At 46.8% G+C, this 18,916-nt stretch overlaps 1 long non-coding RNA gene across 3 annotated transcripts; it reads left to right on the top strand.

Annotated features, from left to right (window-relative positions):
* Positions 1-13,485: 13,485 nt before the first annotated feature.
* LOC113580467 (uncharacterized) lies at positions 13,486-17,931 on the top strand. Of its 3 annotated transcripts, none has more exons than XR_003410966.3 (3): positions 13,486-13,880; positions 14,253-14,313; positions 16,626-17,931. It is a non-coding gene; the product is annotated as an uncharacterized LOC113580467 (long non-coding RNA). The 3 variants fall into 3 exon arrangements; XR_014116036.1 differs by having other exon boundaries at positions 14,253-14,356; XR_014116037.1 differs by lacking the exon at positions 14,253-14,313.
* The last annotated feature ends 985 nt before the right edge of the window (positions 17,932-18,916 follow it).

Genomic DNA, 18,916 nt, shown 5'->3' with positions numbered 1-18,916 from the left:
GCTCCCGTGTTCCCACGGTGACGGCACTTGGCGCTGCAGGGTGGTGGGGCTGGCGGCGTGGGCACAGTGCTGGAAAGCGCCAGTCTTAGCCCAGCAGCCTTCCTGGGCCCAGCGATGAGCTAAATTATTTTTAATGGATCTTCATAAAAGCATCTGTAGCGGCGCACCTGCCCACTGGATGGGCTATCGACAGAATGATTAGGACTGCAGGATCCACGATTTGCTCCAAAATGTGTAATCATTTTGTTGTCATCTTTGCCACATGTTTTTTCTTAACCTCCTGGTGTTTTGTTTTTGTTTTTTTTTTGCTTTGTTTGTTGTTGGTTTTGTTTGTTTGTTGTTGTTTTTTATTCGTGAGGTGCCACATCCTCCGCTCCATTTCTCGGTTGTCGCCAGCAAGTTCATTTGTTCTCATCGTGCTAACACATCCGGCGCTTCTCTTGGGTCTCCTGAAGTGTGCGCGGAGGTAATGATCGTAAATGGGCTCTTTGACCTGGCTGCAGGTGCCATGTCCGTGATAAATAAAGGTTAATTGTATAAGTTAATCTCTCCGGCTTTCCAAAGTAATAAAGCCCACAAGCCGTTCTGGCTCTATTATGATATGCATACTTCTTCTGCATGCGTTGCCTGCTGTTGGCGCCCGGCGCCGTTAATCTCCATTAAACACTTGACCACATCCTTCATGAAATTAGCATAAGTTGGATTATCACAATGGAGACCTGTGTGAACGGGATGTCGAGATCCTCGGGAACAGGATGTCGAGTAACGGCATTTCATTCCTCAGCGTTCTTCCATGCATTGTCCACGTTTAGCAATTTGATATTGTATTAAATGTAGCCCGCTGACTTTGGATGATATTCTCTGAAAGTGTTGTTAATCATGGAATTATCAAATATCTTGGATTGTTCAGGGCAGAGCTGCTTCAAACCACACATAGAATATTCCAATGTGTCACGCTGACTCTCCAACCCTTTTTTTTATTTATTTATCTGGACTTATTTATTTCTTTTCCTCCAGGGACAACCCTCAGGTGCCCTTTAAGACTGTGATTTATTCAAGACATTGTCCTTGCATGCTTGGCAGATAGCTTAACAAAATTGAATGAGATCAAATTTAGTGCAGTGTCCATTGGGGCCGGCCACATTATTTTGAAGTGCTTCATTACTGTGCCAGTGGGGGCTGGATATCTTCATTTGGGACGCCGCGGTCCTCATTCATCACGCTAGATAAAGAAGCGGGGAAGCGCCGCAGCAACAGGGAGCCGCGGAGGCAAGCGTCGGGCGCAGCGTCTTGCCCGCACCTTGATTCCATTAGCCAGAGTAACCAGGATTCTTACTGGGAAGGCCGTCCAGACAGTCATCCCCAGCTTTGAGTAGGAAAGGCGGGTAAGGGCAGATGTGTAGAGCATCTCGTGTGCATGGCATGCATATCTAGTTTTTTCAGGACCCGGATCCTAATGCCTTTTTTCCTCCCATTACGACACCAATAAATCCTTCCATTTGTGTCACAATATGCTGATGTATGACCTACAAAGTGACATTTACATCAGGGCGTTCTTCTAAATCAGAGCTGCACCGCTAATATCCTTCCCCCAGTTTGGTTCTGAATATGCACGGAACATATGGAGCCCATACCACACGATGGTGTGCCAGCGAAAACTTTATGGCGTCAAAGAGGCCTTAACCAGCCGATGTGATCAAGGAGGTTCTGGTTGGTTAAATCACAACTGGCGTTTCATAGCTGAGAGCAGTTCGGCTACCATCGGAGTGTGAATGGAAGCAACGGTGGACCGCAGATTGGTTTCATTTGCGCTGCGCTTCAATTAAACGGAACTCACTTGAGCGCTGCTGCGCTGAGACCCAAAGCCCAGTAGAAGTGGAGGAAGCATTTGGTCTGACCACATGTGTCCTTCCAAAAGGTGCCATTTTGTTCCTGGTCCAGATGTGGCTGTGATGTCAGCTGAGGGACTTGTGTCCCCACTCTCAGCTATCTCTTTATCTTTGCAGGCTTCTGAAGCCTCTCTCTCTCTCCTTCTCTCTTAGTGTCCCTCTCTCTTTCTCCCTCTCTCTCTTTCTCTTTCTCAGTCTCTCTCTCTCTCCCTCTCCCTCCCTCCCTCCCTCCCCTTTTCGCCTTTCCCCCCCTCCTTCCTCACCCTCTGTATAGACAGTATCTCCTTAACTATCTCTTCCTGTCTGTTGTTTGTTTGTTCTCTCTTTCATCCTCTCCCATTAGCTCTTCCTATCTTGCTCTCATCCTCTCTATCTGATGTTATGGGCAGATGCTCAGGGACCCCTGAGAAGGGGCGAGTGTCTGTAAAATAAAGGCTTTAATGAATCACCCCAACTGTTCAGGCGCTCAGCGCCAGCCACCACATCTGTATGCTTCGCAGTGGCACAAGCCCCGCCTTCATCCCAAAGAGAATCACTGAGCATTCACCTGTCTAAAAGTCTTCAGGGACCGAGAACTAATACTTTTTAGAACTTCTCCATCCTAATGCTGAAGAGCACCGAATAGAGACTCTCCAAAGGTGAGCGTTAATCTGAATTTAAATGCGTTTTACTATGATGTGACTGATCTGGGTTCTGTGTTGGTGATACACCGCCGCTGCATAATCAGGAAGGATCTTCCGCTGCGCTGAAATGTTTGACCTACAATGTTTGGCCTGTTCTTAATTGCTAATTGCTGGAAAGCTAAACCGGGATGTAAGGACTGTGACGGTGAGTGGAGCTTCTGCCCTTTGCCCTCCATGATGAAGTAATCACAGGCTCATTAGTAATTAATGTGTATCCTTAACGTCCTCCAGCTCGACGGCAGCCAGTTTGCCTGGGAACAGAAAGGCATCACCTGGTCCCCCTATTACAGACGATGGACTCATTGATTGATGTGTTCTCCGAAGTTTCAGTGCTGCTGAGTTTGGTTGTTTATTTCATTATGTTAAGCACAGTTATGAGTGTAATGGAAGCTTAGAGGAACAGGTGATGGGGCTAATTAGTCATTAGTGAGGACCCTCAGGTCCCAAATGACAAGTGCCTGCTTTACAAGGTCATAATTTGATTAAAGTGCTTGGCCGTGATGGCGAAGACTGCTCAGACATGATTAAGTTGTCTCTCCATGCTCGGGAAGGGGCACAGCAGTCTAAGCATCGCGCGTGTAGGACCACGTGTGTTTGTAAACTCGCATCACTTTACAGGTGAGTAGCTCACATGGTGACACATTGTGCTTGTGGTTTCAACATGACACTTGGGTCAGAAGGTCCTGGAAGCTTTGTTTTAGGTTTGCTGTGTACTTCCATGTTGTTGTTAGTTTTGTTTTTTTTTGATTTAAAGACGACCATGCAGGAAGTTTTGAGGTCACTACCAAGGACTGGGGAATTTGGCACTGGGACAATTTTCAGCTCTCAAGAGAGCAATTTAGCCTCAAACTGCTTCTCTATGTTCCTTTGACATTGTTATAAACACCTGGAAAATATTATTCCAGAGAAGACCTTCTTCAAAGTTAAAACACTAGCAGTAGCAACAATATCAGGGGACCATATTAAGTGAGTAAATGTTAGATAAAACTATAACAATTAACCCAGTGTTAGGAGGATATGTGTGTTACCATTTGATTGAAATAAATGGCATCTCATAAATTAAAACAAATAAATAAATAAAGTGCAAAGGAAATATGCAAACAGGATTTTAGAATACGTTTTAGTTTTGCATGAGGATTATTGAGGAACAACTAAAACAAAAATTGATAGATTAATAAACGATTCTTGAATAATAGGTATTAACAAAATAATACAAATGTTATGTTAGATTTTTGAGGGGAAAAATGAAATAAGAACTTGGTGGACTCAGACTTCTGATGCCTATTGTATTGTGTGTGCCTTCTTTAGCATCTTGGAGTAGCTTGACACGTTCCCATCTGCCTTTCATCTGCCATTGTACTGGAGTTTTCTTATAGGTCACCTGCCAACACGGCAAGCTTCTTATTTTTGTTTCTGTTTTTTAGTTTTTTGTGCACGAAGGAGCCGAGCTTGAACACCAGCTGTGCAGGCGAGCGTGTCAAGCTAGGACCGAGTGCCACGGAAATGCGACTCTCACCACATCGATAAGCGGGTGAATCCCGCCTTGACCCTCTCCTGACCCGACCCTCGAAAAGCAGGTAAAGCCAGCCTCGGCTCTCTCCTGACCTGACCCCTTGGTTCCCTCTCCTGCCACCCTCCCTACATTGCAAAACTTTGTGACTTAAAACTGTCAAAGTGCTTGGATGAGATTTATGTTTTCAGGAGGAGGGAGAAAGCTCTTTAAACAGCCGCACAGGCTGCGGAATGCCGCTGTACTTCTCAGCGTGCGAGCACTTTCATATTTTATTAAGCATTATGATCAGTTTTACTTTGTTAGGGGTGCTGAATACTAACAAGGCAGAAACAGATTAAGAGCTGCAAGACCTTTCCTGCACTGTGAATTCACTACAAAGGCACAAGAAAAGATTATAGGCTTGAAAATACTAAAAATCCCGGAAGGGCCTGGGTAAAAGTGCAAGACTCCGGAGGCAGATATGGCCTGTATAGCGCCTATATGCCAAGCACTCTTTATGTTCGGAGAGTGATGAGCAATATTGAGTCAGGCTCATTCATTTTTAATCCTTTCAGAGTAGCCATGGTCAAGAAGCAGGTAAATCTTGATAGGCCAGAGCTCCTCCTTGCTCTTTTCTTTCTCCTTCCCACCCTCCCTCCTTCCTAGTCTTTCACTCTCATGTACATGCACGCACACACACACACACACACACACACACACACACACACACACACACAGAGATCACAGAGCACTGGTAGTGAAGATGTCCAGGCTTCTTTACCTCTCCTGCATCGGCGGATCAAAAAAGCCAGAAAGATGGCCGTCCCTCCCTTTTGTGAGCTATGCAAATTTTACCTCCTTAAATATGCAAATTGCCCCTCTCTTGTGATTGTGGGTAATTTAAGGAAGTGCGCCAATCGATCTGAGCGGAGGCATTTTTGGGAGGTGGAGTCCCAGAGAACATGGGTCTCTCTCTCGCTCTCTCTGCCTCTCTCTCTTTCTTTCTCTCTCTCTCTCTCTCTCTCTCTCTCTCTCTCTCTCTCTCTTTCTCTCTCTTTTCCCTTACCCCAGACAGCACCTCGTTTATATTCATGCTTCTCCACAGGATGCAGTGGCTCCTTGAAGATGTCACTCTGTGCCACTTTAACAGATGAACATATCTGGAGTGAGCTATGGTGCTGAAGCACTCAAACAGATGTGGAGTTGGCATTTTAATTTCCTCTCGCACACTCGCACACCAGCACACACTCGCACACATGCACATTTCATATACATCACATGAGGACACAGTGGCACATCCACCCCACCAACACAAACGTTTTGGTCACAAGCATTACTCCAGAGCTTACGTCATACGAGGACAGACCTGTTTGTTTAGTATCTTGTCAGTACTAGTATGCCCGCATTTGTTATTAAAAGCCGGTTTCCTTCATGGTAGTTGAATTTCTTAGTATGTAACAAGAAAAAAAGTACAAACCAGTGTATTACAAGGTATCATTTTAAAACTATAGTCAATACTTATCTATTCTTATTGTGAAGATCTCCCGTATATTAAGACATTATACAAGACATTATATGAGACAGTTTAGGTTTTTGTTCATAGCTTAACTTTGATAACTTTGTGTTTTTAATCAAACCAATCTGTGTAGTAAATAAGTGGAGATGTGTACAATCAATACATGTTTTAAGCACATAAAGTATTGAAAATCAAACCTGAAGGTTTCCCACTGAGGCATATAGAGAGCAGGCCACTCCTTTCTGTTTGGTTCTCCTGTTTTGTGTGTGTGTGTGTGTGTGTGTGTGTGTGTGTGTGTGACTGACCTGTGTTCAATGAGCATATTTTATTTCGCACCTACAATGAACTTGCTTGAAGTAATGGTGGAGTTCATTTCTATCCAGGGTCAGGCTCTTCTCTGCATTTGACATCTGAGCGCTAGGATATTGTATAAATACTGCTTTGAAAATGGTGGCTCAGGGATTGGTCACTGTAGGGTGAAATCTCTCTCTTTCACAGAAATACACACACACACACACTCTCTCTTTCTCTCTCTCTCTCTCTCTCTCTCTCTCTCTCATGAAAACGTCTTTTTCAGCAGAATAGATATATGTGGCATGTATTATTGGCTGTTGCCACTCTCAAGAGGTGACTACAGAGCTTTAACATAATCCAGCAATTAATATTCGAAGCCCATGGTCATCCTCACAACCTTCGAATGCAAAGAAGAAGGTGTCAGTCTGCAAACCTTCTGCAGACCTTCCCCATAAGCCATGGAGCAGCGAGGAACCGGCCATCACTGGAGAAAAACAGAACAGAGACATCGATGACAAACCAAAGCCCCGACTGCAGGGCTGCGAAATGCACGAAAACAATCCCTATTCCCAAAGGTTGCTCTCAGTGGTACTGGGGAAATGAAATGAAAGGGGGGGAACAAAATTTAAAAGAAAACAAAAAACAAGTTTTCTTTTTATCCATTTTGACCAGCCCAAAACGCATCAGCTGTTTTCCTCTTCCCCTTCCTCTGGCCTTGAGCACAGTCATTTCAGAATTGATTTTCATGGCTGAAGCAGAAATAATGGGCACTCTTCTAATGTAGAAAATGTCTGTGTTCCTTTTGGTTAACCAGTACAGGCCATATTTCAGGCTTGTCAGGAAGGGTAGTGGAGAAATCTCTCATCCCAGGCCGAGATCCATCCTCATGGCCGAGAAGCAGCACATCACCTGCCCAAATCAATCATCTAAATTCAACCGTTCGATCAGCAGAGAGGGCCAAAGGCCTTACGGGCGCCTCACATTTATTCGCAGCACACTACGCGGGCCTTTGATAGGCAGAGCGGAAAAAGAGCGGTGGAACACCAGCGTAATGACGGCTGACCACTCCAATTTGAACTTGAGAGGGGCGAGATGCTCCACCCGCACGTCCTGGTCCGGGAACGCCTCTCGCGGACAAACGGTCTACGTCCCCGCGACTACGTCGCTAATTATTTGCAACACGCGGGTGAAGCCCCGAGTTGTCCCGTTGCTCGTCTGCTGCAGTCTGCCGGCGTGAATGTCGCAATGTGCATTTAAAAGAGCTTTCCACGCTGTGCAGAGAAAGGCTAACAGCAGAGCAAGCATAGAAGCCAGAGTCTATTTAGCGCAGGGTATTGATCAAGAGGTGTCCAACATGGCCCGAACGTCCTGGCTGCACTATAAGAGCCCAGATTCACTGACTCATTATCACCCCCGACATGTCAGAGGTTATTAATGATATCAAGCCTCGGGGTGAATGAGAGTATTGATTGACGTCGGATACTGTAGGGCTGGCCTGCGCCGAGGCCTCCAGACTCATTGTGCAGCCAAGAGCAGAGAAGGATGCCAACGTGCGGTTTTATCTCAGGTGACGCCCTATAATCAGGGATTCTTGGCAGAAGAAACGACGACCCAGACGAAACGATACAGGGAAGAAAAAAAAGAGCCTTTGTTCTTTTCTTTCTTTTTTTTTCTTTTTTACTTTTGTCTCCTCCGTTTTTCATAAGCATTCCTTTCATATGCTTTTGCAAGGGAACCCGTAGCACGCATGCCTAAAAGCGGCGGGAGACGGTTTGCGTTTAAAGGCGTGGGCTTTGAAACCGTGCCCGCAAGAAAACCAGACCCTGACCCGACACCGCAGAAGCAAAGGGATCATGTGACGCTACCCCACAGCTGGTGCGCGGGAGCGGGAGCCGACACATTCAGGCCTCGTTATCGCAAGAAAAAGGTCAAGCTTCAGGCTCGAGTTTGACCAAATGAATATTAGTCATTTCCCTAAAGCGCGGCTTGTCCGCAGGCCGCAGCTACGCAGCGCAGGGACGAGCGGAGGAGCACGCCGCCGTCTGGCAGCGACGGCTCCGATGGAGCGAAAGGCGGAGTCTGAGGGAGGGGCAGGGTGGCGAAGATGGTTCGTCTGCATCAGGGCAAGAAGTCGGATGACAATCGCGCCCTTTATCTGACAAGTGGTCCAGCAGTTCCTTTTGGCTTTATCATGGAAGCCATTAACAAATGGTGAAAAGTCGAAAAGTGGAAATGTTTGCGCGGGCTCACGCGTGTACGTTGCGCCGTGCCGAAAGGACAGGAACGTCGGGCCTCAAATGGTCCCCTTTCTTCCCTGCGTATATTTTACAGTTGCAAAAGTTTCCGAAACAATTCAGCGGTCCGTCCCCGAAGGTTCTTGCCACACTTCTTAAAGCCTCCTGTCAGGATGGTGAAATGCTTTTGCTTGGTAGCTCCTTTGCAGATTTGACAAGTAGACGTCAGTATAATTGCTCGTCTTCTCTATCAGTGCTCCTTGAGCCAGTGTATTTGAGGGGCAGACTCATCTCCACTTGAGCACTTTGCGTTCTGTTTCTTTAAGCGTGGTGTTAGAGCTGTCAGAGCTGTCTTTCCTTTTTAGGGTGCGGACATCCAGTAAGTAATTAAAGAAATATTACACAAGAGGGAATGGGCTACTGCAGGCCGGGCACAGATGTATATGGCGACTATAAAATACTCTTCCAGTAGTGTTATGTTAAGATTGTTGTGTTGTGCTGGTCTCCGTTACTAAGGGATACACGATGACATTTGACAATTTAGATTTTTCTGTGTATGACTTGTCATTTGTAATATGAACGTAACACCGTACCACACTGAAGAGTTTCTCCACAGAACTGACGTTTAGGAAGTTCGGCAGCCCCAGAATCGAGCCATGCAACGTCTGTGTTTGGACCCCAACGCAATGAACTGGCAAGGCTACACACGGGTGAAATCTGGCTCTTCTCTCTAGCAAGAGACCTGTTGTTGGTACTGAAACATGCTTGCTCTCACGCTCATACTCGGGGGGACACAGTTTGAGAACCTACTGCAGCTTCATCTAAATTTTAAATGGGTATCAATTATTCATTTATGACTAATGCTGACTAATTGTGGGTCTTTTTTTTCCCTGACCAAGGTTAGAGAAAGGCAGAATATAGAAAATCCCAGCTGACACTAAAGCTGACTTGGGCAGCTTGTGAGGTTGAAGGATTCTCTTGTTATTACTTTTTAATGGTTTTAGCTGCGTTTTTCTTTCTTTCTTTGGCCTTGGGCGCTTGCTATAAATTTGGAGCCTCTTAAGAGACAAGAATCATATTTGTTTGTCTGTTATTAAACTGTTTACTATAACTGAACAGTTGCCCGCTATTACTGAAAATATATGGTGATGAAATCCGCAATTTGGAATATGTTAGTAGATTATGGCATACGTTATGAACAGCAGATATATACTGTAAACATGACAAAACATTATTTGCTTTGTAACAAAAACCTAAGCGGTTCCATTTATCTGACATAGTTTTGTCATTTTCAGCGTGATCCTCCTGATCCTCTTTGTAATGCAGAGATCAGCTTAACTCTACGACATGCCAAAATTAAATTTGTGAACTAAGATCCTTTTCGAAAGTTTCTATGACTAGAGCCTTCAGGAGTTTCAGGAAACTGGGTCACAATATTACTGTATTTCGGGGCAAGCAGATGGTCCTAGGTGTTGAGAATGATGTGTCGTCATCAAATGGTCAACCTTCAGCCTAGAGAGAGAGAGAATGCTTGTACGTAAGTGAGACAGGTGGAGGCAGGACAGACAGAGAGAGTGAGAGGTAGAGAGAAAGAGCAAAGGAGATAAACTGGGTACAACAGAGGCTTGAAAAACGAGAGACGCCTGGACGATCTGCTCCCCTGGCCCTCCCTTAATTGCACTTCTCTCTCTGTGGACTGAAATTCATCCTCCCCTCCCCCCGCTCGAGGAAATATAACAGCAAGAAGATGCCCACAGGCCCTGCTCCTGTCCTCTTTACATCATAGAACTGTACAAGCAAGCACACACACATGTGTGGGCAAGTGTGTGTGTGTGTGTGTGTGTGTGTGAGGGGCTGTCTGCTAAAAGAAGGCAAGCTGTGAGCTTGCGCTTGCTCCACTAAATGCCAACTGTAACAGACTGTGTACAATGCATAATATGTGGCCTATGGTTATACATTTTCCAACCCAGGGGTGACCTCTTTACTTCAGTGGCTGACGAGAGCAAACAAAATTAGCATAGCTAGCCTTTCACCAAAAGTTGTTCTTCCCCAGCCACAATAACCTGACGCCGAGCACGTGCCATGTTGTGTTTCTAGCGAAACAATTAATAAAAGTACATATAGATGTGCAAAGCTGCGTTTCATCGTTGCACGCATCTGTGTGGGTGTGGGTGTGGGGGTGCGGGTGTGTGTGTGCATGTCTGACAGCTCTATCTGAAGTGGCAGGCACAGGTGTGCGTGCGCTGTGCATGGAGCTCCTGCTGGTTTGTGGGCAGGCAGATGGTGCGGAAGGTGGAATGCTGGGTTAAAGCTGTTGGGTGGGTGGGTGTGGTGCCAGTCTGTGCAGCTCTGGCCCAGAGACGTGTTGCAGATCAGCTCCTGCTCCAGAGTGTCCCCGGGGGACCTCGCTCGCCACTCGTTCTCATTTACCACACATGCACTCCGGGCACGCACAGGCCGCCTGTGCTGATCCGGGACCAGCTCACGCTGCCCAAGGCCCCACTTTGATAACTATGAGACAGACGTCGACTGATTTTGGGTCAGCATGAAAGAGACGTGTACTGTGCTAATAAAAGATACAGGCCACACTCAGTAGTAGTCATTACACTTGCACTTAAAGCCTTTGTTTTTAAAAAAAAAAAATTCTTCAAAATTCTTTTCATCACCTCCAAACATACGGCCCTTGAAGCTTCAAGATGGAATCACAGGTGACATTAGCGCGAAGAAAACTTTGCGCGCTCGCAAGAGCGGCGCGGTCAGCGGGTTTGTTTTTAACGGCGTTTGCTTTTCAAGCCTGTCTACGAGCCATTAATATTAATGAGAGCCCTGAACCGGGAGGTGGAGAAACAGTGTCCCCAGGTTGGAAAATCAGAACTGATTGAGTTTAATGCTGCCGCAGCCTCTCTGTGGTGCTCATATTTTCTGTTAATCCCCTCCGCATGAATACTAATCGCTCAGCCCATTTAATGGCCTCGAGAATCACATATTTGATTTCCACTTTTCAAAGTGACCTTTTCCATGCTAATAGCCCTCACCTGTGCTATATCACACGGTAACAGGACTGACCTTAATATGGCGGGATCCACGCAGGATGGTTCCCCCCCCTCCCCCCTTCTAGACAGACGGTATTTGCATGAGATGCGCAGCGCGGGGCTTTTGAGCCGGTTAGGGGCTGTCGAGGCGGCGTGTTCCACCACACGGACCACGACAGCACTCTTCGTGCTGTGGTTCATCACTCTGGCGGCGCTAAACTGTTTGTTAATGCTCACGTAACTGGTCGTTTTCTCAGTCAGGCTTCATCTGGGAAGTCGCGCAGCCTTTCAGATCTAACATATAGTTAGCCTTTATGTGTTGTATCAAAATGTCACATCAATACAGTCTCATGTTGCGTGGGGGGGGGGGCGTTGTTACTGGCCCCTACGTATAGTAGTTTGTATATGCAAAGCGAAGTGACAGGCTACTTCGATTTTTTCCGAATCAATATTTATATATGTATTCAGAATCAATCTCATGTATTTACACACTGAAAATGGAGTCAAATGTCTTTTCCAAACAGAGCATTCTGATATGACTGTCTGCCACAGAGCAGAACGTCTGTTGTCAAAATGTCACCCGTGCTGCCTTCTCTCTGAGCTCTGGTGCAGAGCGGGAACGCTGTGCTTTTCTGGCTGGCTTGTCGCCCTTTCTGAGTGATGAGAGCACTCGTTCTCATATCTTCCTCTATGGTGTTTGTGCTGTCACAACCTACCATTCTTTTTGTTTTTGTTTCTGTTTTTTTTTCCTTTCAGATTTAAATATTGGTTTATTTATTCAAGTAACATGGAAATAATCATTAAACTTAAACATGGTGGGGTACGTGTTGCACAGACATGTTCGAAGCGCTCCCACCAATACTAATTAGATGTGTATTTTCCTACGGTGTAGCTAGGCATGATCTTGGGGTCAACTAGGGTAACCTTAACTTAACCTAAACTGGTCAGCATGTTGTGTAGAAGTCAGCTTGGAGATGAGCACCTAGATGCATGGACCCACCACCATGGAATCAGCTCCCTTTAGGGATGTCAGCCATTTTTGACTGGAGACTAAAACATATTTGGGTGTCTGGTGCCAAGACTAGAGCTGGAGCAGTTTTTGGGTTTATTTTCGAGTTTGTTTTCAAGCAAGGAAATGTGAGCTATTTGGCTAATTGTAAACATCAAACGGTTTAGTCACTTGTCCTTAAAGAGTACAACTCCCAGACACGGACATGCCCCAAAAAAGTCTAACAAAACTCAGAACAACAAAAACAAAAAGCAAAAAAAACCCAAAAACGGTCAAGCAGACCATGTAAAACATGAAGATCAGTAAGCTGGTTTTGAACCTGTCTGCATTCTGCAGACCTCGTGTAACTGACGCTCCTATGAACAAACGCACAACCCGATGTAATGAGAACAAATCCCAGAAAGCCAAAGAAAGACTTCAACCCACATTGCTGCTCCCAGATGGAGAACGTGACAGCGGGTCCGTCTCCTTCCGGAGTGGCCCAGATTCCCGCTATAAACCGTTCAATACATAAATGTATAAGAGCATTCAAAGAAGGGCTGGGACTACCCTGAAAGGCGGAGGAGGCGAGTGGATATTCATATTCCGCCTGGTGCTTGGTGTCTGCTGCTCCTCTCCACTTCCAGACATGCCATTTCTCAATAGAGTGTAGTCTAGTGAGGCTGTGTTTGACGGCGGCTTATATATACGTATGCTCGTGTGTATGTACTGTGACACGGCCCTGTAAGTTGCCATATGCCCAATTTATTATTAGGAGGAACATATGATGATGTATGATAACATGTTATAAATGGAAATGAATGGAATTATGAATGGGAATAATATTGGATAAACAAGAGGACAAAGGAACAGGCTACATAAAAGCCCATCATAAAGAAATAAATAAATATATGGAATATTGATGGAAGTGATATTGGAAACGTTATGTATATTCATATTATCAGGAATATAATTTTTTGTACATTCTTTATTACTGACCATAGTTTCCTGTATATTGATCGGTGGTGATAAATTGTATCAGATGTATTGGAACTGCTGGGAAGCGGCATCCATATAGATATCTTCCCACAAGCCCACCTGAAGAAAGCGAGGAGAACGACGAAAGGACGTCCCTAAAAAAACGGAGCTGAAGACAGCCGTGTGTCAGCAGAATGAGAGAGAGAAGAAAAAAACACTGGACCTGGACCCCTCGAAAGCATCTAGACCGTCTAAAAACAGTTGTGATTGATGTGGGGGAGATGAGCTCGTCTGGAGACTCCGTCCATGTGGAGCGGAGTGGTGTGGGGGCCGGCCGGCGCGGGGACGGCGGCCCGGGGAGCAGGGGAGAGGTGGAGCAGATGGGCCGATAAGACGCCCGGGTCACCCCCGCGCGAAGCCCAGGTACAAACAGCCTGTCTCCGCTGATAGATGTTTGTCAAGGGGCCCTGGCAGGAGAACAGTGAGTAAAGGCTGACGATCATTTAGGGTCACTCCTGTGTCTCTGTCTCGCTCTGCCCTCCCGCATACCAGGGATAGCGGGGGCTGAGGCCACGTTCCAAAAGGAAGCCACTTGGACGACAGAGGAGGCAGGATAAATTCAGGAGATTCTGGGGGCGATTTAGGCGGAAAGAGAACGGAAGAGAGGCTTGTGCCTGTGGTGTGAGGAGCAGGTGGCCCTATGATAAGCTAACTCACCTGGACAGCACCACAGCTCCCTCATGCAGCAGAGCGAGAAAGAGATAGCAACACGAGGTCAGTTACTACGCATCAATGACAGCTATAAAAACGGTCTGGTTTGGTATTAGTTTCCTGAGTTTCATTTAGTGTATGATCACTTAAAATCATTCATAGCCACTCTCAAAATGTATTGAAAATGAACTCCTTGAGCTGTTGCAGAGGAGCAAAACGTACTGTTTCGCAGAATATGTTTTGCGTTCATGTACGATCTCTGGGCTTTGTCATTAATAGCATCCATATTTAGTAACAGGTCCTCAATATAAAGCGTTCAGTGCGAGCACTGAAACAGCGCACTGCCCTGACCCTGATTTCAACTATGCATAGAGTAAATGGTAACATAATTGTGTACATAACTCTTTCTTTCTCCCTCTCTTCACTTTTTATCAGGGAAGCATAATTAATGGTGGCAAGGCCAAGGAACATGCTACAGCTTTATGGATTTTTGATGGTAATCGGCCGGATTAATTATGTGATATATGTCCCTTGTTAAGGTAATCGTACTGGGGTAAATACGATGCATGAACTTTGATAACGAACTGGCAGCTAGGTCCCCAGCCTCCTAAATCAATTGAGTTGCCCAAATCACTCACGCCAGCGCCAGTGAAATGTGCACGCTATCTCGCGTTCGCAGCGAGACGAGGGGTTGCGTATTTGGTGAGTGGCGAAATAGGGAAAATAATTATAATGATTATGATGATAATTCAGCAGTGATGGCTTTGTAGGACGAGGCAATCGCTCACCCAGCATGCGGGAAAAACTCATCAGCTCGCTGCTCCTGGCAGTGTAGGTACAGCCTGATCAGTGGGTGCACGTTTGTTTCGTCAAGCTTTAGATGACCGCCTAAATGAAGTGGACATCTAAATGTGGACTCGTCTAGATCTAAACAGAGCAGCATTATGCGGAGGCTTGGGTCGCCTAATGAAGCGTGGGTCGCCACGGTCGCATGTGTGTAGAGCTGATCGCGCTTGTGGAGCACGCGAGGGGAGGGTGCTGCCGATCTCCTTGGTGCAGGAGCATGGCGCTTGCCACTGAGGGCGTTAGAGAAGTAAACAAGCCCCTGGCCACCAGACCCCAGAGCGGCTACACGCCCCCAACCCACCCGTAATAAGTGGACGAGGACAGACCGGAGGCGTGGGTCTCTCCCCTCATCCAGCTTGCATGATCCCTCTACCCCAGGCCCAGCAGGGGAGTGATTTATTCATTGAGGAGTGCGCCGCGTGTGTGCGCGCGCGCGCGTGCGGCGGCGAGGGCATCCGCACCGCTCCAGTAAGAGCCGTAAACAGGCTCCCTGCAGGGCTGCCGAATGGAAAACACCTCCTCCCAGGAACGACGCGTATCCCTCCTCCCGCGCTTGTGCCCGTGTGGGTCCGCCACCCCCTCCCTCATGCCGGGATGATGAGATATGACCTGCCTCATGCAATGCACACTTGTAGGAGGGGCGGCCGACACGTATGGTGGAATGCGGGATGAAGAATTGATTTATCCTTACCTCTTAACAAAATTAACACGCACACCGCTGACACCACCACACCTCGGAACAGTGGCCACGCTGTCACGCGCATACACAAAAAAAACGGATGGCTACGACACAGCCCATTCCGTCTGATTGATCACTGTTGTTATGTGGGTTTGTGCAAAGATTCTACAGGCACCAGGAATATGATGGGTCATAAATAAATGCCAAACCGTTGAAGGTAAAAAGCTTAAATATAAAAAGGATTTTTGTTCAGTGCCTGTCTGACATTTTAAAACTTGCATTAGACAAATAGGCAACTAGGTATTAAGCAATTCATTTCGACAATTATTATGAATAAATAGATTGGGGAGTGGATTATAAGGTTTTAAGGACCCTTCCCTGCTCACAAAGCCACGCAGCAGTGCCTGCCATTAAATCCATCAAGTCTTAACTGAGACTCTGCTGAGGAATGAATCACTCGCCCCCAGTCTACAACGCTTGGTCTCGGGTGCCGTGCCAGCTCCGAAGACTAACAGCCTGCTTGTGTCTGAGCCGAAGGTTAACGGCGTGGCTCGGTGACCTCTGTCGCGAGAGACCAGGCACCCAAGGCCGCCACCTCCGCTTGTCTCCCGAGACCACCCGCGCGTCTACAGGGACGTCGTCCCCTTCACCCCGGCCTTTGCCAGCATTCCTGTCCCATTGTCCTGTATTAATAAGCTATTGATCCGCGTTGACACCCCCACCCCACCCGACCCCTCGCACCCTGCTAAAGCTGACCCATATTGATGTACAAGCTGCAAAAAGCACCCGTAATTGATACGCAGAGGCAGTGGGAGCCCCTGGATATTTTGGGGGGTGTGGGGGGCTATTTTTGTGTTCTGTTGCTTGTAAGACCCCTTTTCAACAAGTGAGGGCCCGTGGGAAAAGGGGAAGTGTCGGCCAGATCACCCCTGACATCAGCATGCCGGGGTGTGCCGTGGGGGCCGCCTGCGTTTCTGCTGCTCCGCCTCGTGCCCGCCAACATGATGGATTATTCGGGTCTTCTGTCTCCAGCCATGCGTCTCGCCCTTACTGAGTTGGAAAACACAAATGACATCAACCGTCAACACGGATCAAATTTTTGATCCGTGTATGTGTTTATGTTTAGAACCAGATATAAATACAGAGTTGGTTTCTCACAGCAGTTTTGCCTTTTCTCTATAAGCAGCTCATCTGAAGAGAGTTCCAACATGTTCTTTGTGTCAAGGTTACACCTGGTGCTTTGCCGTCCTGTGTGTGGTTTATTTTTACATTTTTTTCCCCAGCATTCCAGCAGGAGCTTAGCATGTAGCGTCACATGGGTCCAAGACTGCCTTCCTTCCTGCAGCTCAGTGATGACACCAGGCTGCACGTGACACCAGCGAGACGGAGGCCTCGCGAGAGCTGTTCCGTTCCACTGCGCAGGTGCTGTCAGGAGCTGGTTGACGGCACAGGCGCTACCGAGGCCCGACACGTCGCCCGGTGAGGATTCCCTGTGTCATTTTCCCTCCATCACGTAAATCATGCAAAACGCATCTGAGACGACGGCATTTCAGTGAGTGCTCATCTTTGATGGCCGGCTCACTTTGAGGTCCCCTGCCGGTCCCCCGCCGATCCGATTCGAGGCCCTCGCGGAACCTCCAGGCGAAAAGGAACTCGGGCGACTTACTTCTGCAGGTTCTGCAGAGCCAACAAACTCAACATGGAAATATGGCTTAATGGGGCCTGCATTATGAATGGAGTCTTTAAAGCACATTTAAGAGAGTCGACAGTATTTCAGAGCGATCCGGTCGGAGACAGATGTGGTGTGAAGCGGAGGAGAGACAAGACCATTTGAAACCCTTCCTACGCAGCCGTGCCCAACACCAGGCGGAGGAAGTGCAGGGACAGAGAGGGAAGGGAGCACAACTAACATGAGCCTTCCTGCACTTCGAACCAAAGCCATCCATTTAGCGTAATAATTTCCAGCACTGGAGCATCATTACCATAACAGCAGATTGATTCAGCGTCGTTTCGGAGGTGTCGGCGGTGCAGGGGAATAAAGTGACGCAGATGGACAGCTCATTAATTCCTATGCATGCCCGTGCCTAGAACAGCACTTTTTTTTTTCTGTTGTTGTTGTTGTTTGTATTTTTTTCCACTACATGCTGGAAATTTACAGCGTTGACAGACTAACTGAGCACACTCCTAATTTGTATCATCTCAGATTTGTTTTTGTTTTGGTGTCATCTTTATTCTTTACTGCAAATTACAGAGCGCCCCTCGAGTAATCTGGCCGGGCCTAGGGAAGTTGATGAGCTGGTCGCAGGGATTTACTGGGGCGGCGAGCATCAGCCCTGGTGTTTATGATAATTGTGGCTCTTCATCCTGCACAGACGAAGTTTGGCCATTTTTCTCGGCCCTCCTTTTAGCAGCGCGGCCTTTCAGAGAGAAAGCGCCAGGTTTAGGCTTGCAGATCTCATGACTCCATCACAAGGCTTCCATGATACGCTCATTGTACTCACAGTGATCTGTCTGTTGCTCATTGCATTAACAGGCTTTCTTTGTTAACATAACTGTATTACCACAAATAAACTACCGTTTCCCTATTCATGAAGGACGCTGTCGCATTGAAATCTGCATGAATAGGGCAGAGCATTTAGGTGAATGGCAAGAACAACAGATATGTCTCTCTCTTAGAGACAGTACAGCCAAAACACATGCATGGATGATCTGGGTATTAGCTGATATACTGAGGGTATAACCTGGAATAACCTGCTAGCTGGTCATCCCTGATAATGTAAGATTTTCTTAGTTAATATACTTTATTTTTCATTGTAGACACAGTGGCCTACAGCAACTAATAGTTTTTAGGATAATTCAAATAAGGTTGCTTCTTTATTACTCGGCTGAGTATGCTATACTTATTCACACACATTCATTAATAAGTAATTCATCTCATGGTGACGGTTTAAGCTTGGGATTTCATAGCCCCGGTATTTTACATCCTCATTTATCCTTAGGCATTGACATGACCCCAACTCTCTCTTCTCGCAGGTCCTGATGTGTCCTGACAGGTCCTGCGCGTTGCCTCCTGCCCCTATCGTAGAATCATGCCCAAATCAGTTTACCAATACTCTTATCAGCACGGAACAACTTGCGAAGGGATGATTAAGCCCGATGGATGGACTTTTTAAACTGCACTCACTAAGCTGCTTTAGCGCCGGCCACAGGGAGAACTGAACTTCATTTGTCCTTTGACAGCAGTTCCATCCAGGCAGGATGGGAGACGAGGTGCCTGGCAAACCTGGCTGCTCGAATTTTTTAACATGTCATTTCTGAAATTGAGTTTTGATAACTGACAATTTGTTCAGCCGGTGAAAAATGCCAGAATCCAGGAAGATTGATGAAGTGCCTAATAGATATTCTCTCAGATTGACCTCTGTGAGAGTGTGTGTGTGTGTGTGTGTGTGCGTGCGTGTCTGTGTGCGTGCGTGTCTGTGTGTGTGCGTGTCCGTGTGTGTGGGTGTTCATGTGTGAGTGTATGAGAGGGAGCCTGAGGTGATAAGGTTTTAATTTGTTAGAGGCAACTTCACAC

Source organism: Electrophorus electricus, chromosome 13, assembly GCF_041902795.1.
Source record: "Electrophorus electricus isolate QZ-2024a chromosome 13, ASM4190279v1, whole genome shotgun sequence".
Taxonomy (NCBI): Eukaryota; Metazoa; Chordata; class Actinopteri; order Gymnotiformes; family Gymnotidae; genus Electrophorus; species Electrophorus electricus.
The sequence above is the reverse complement of the archived record's forward strand: the minus strand, read 5'-3'. Positions and strand labels throughout refer to the sequence as shown.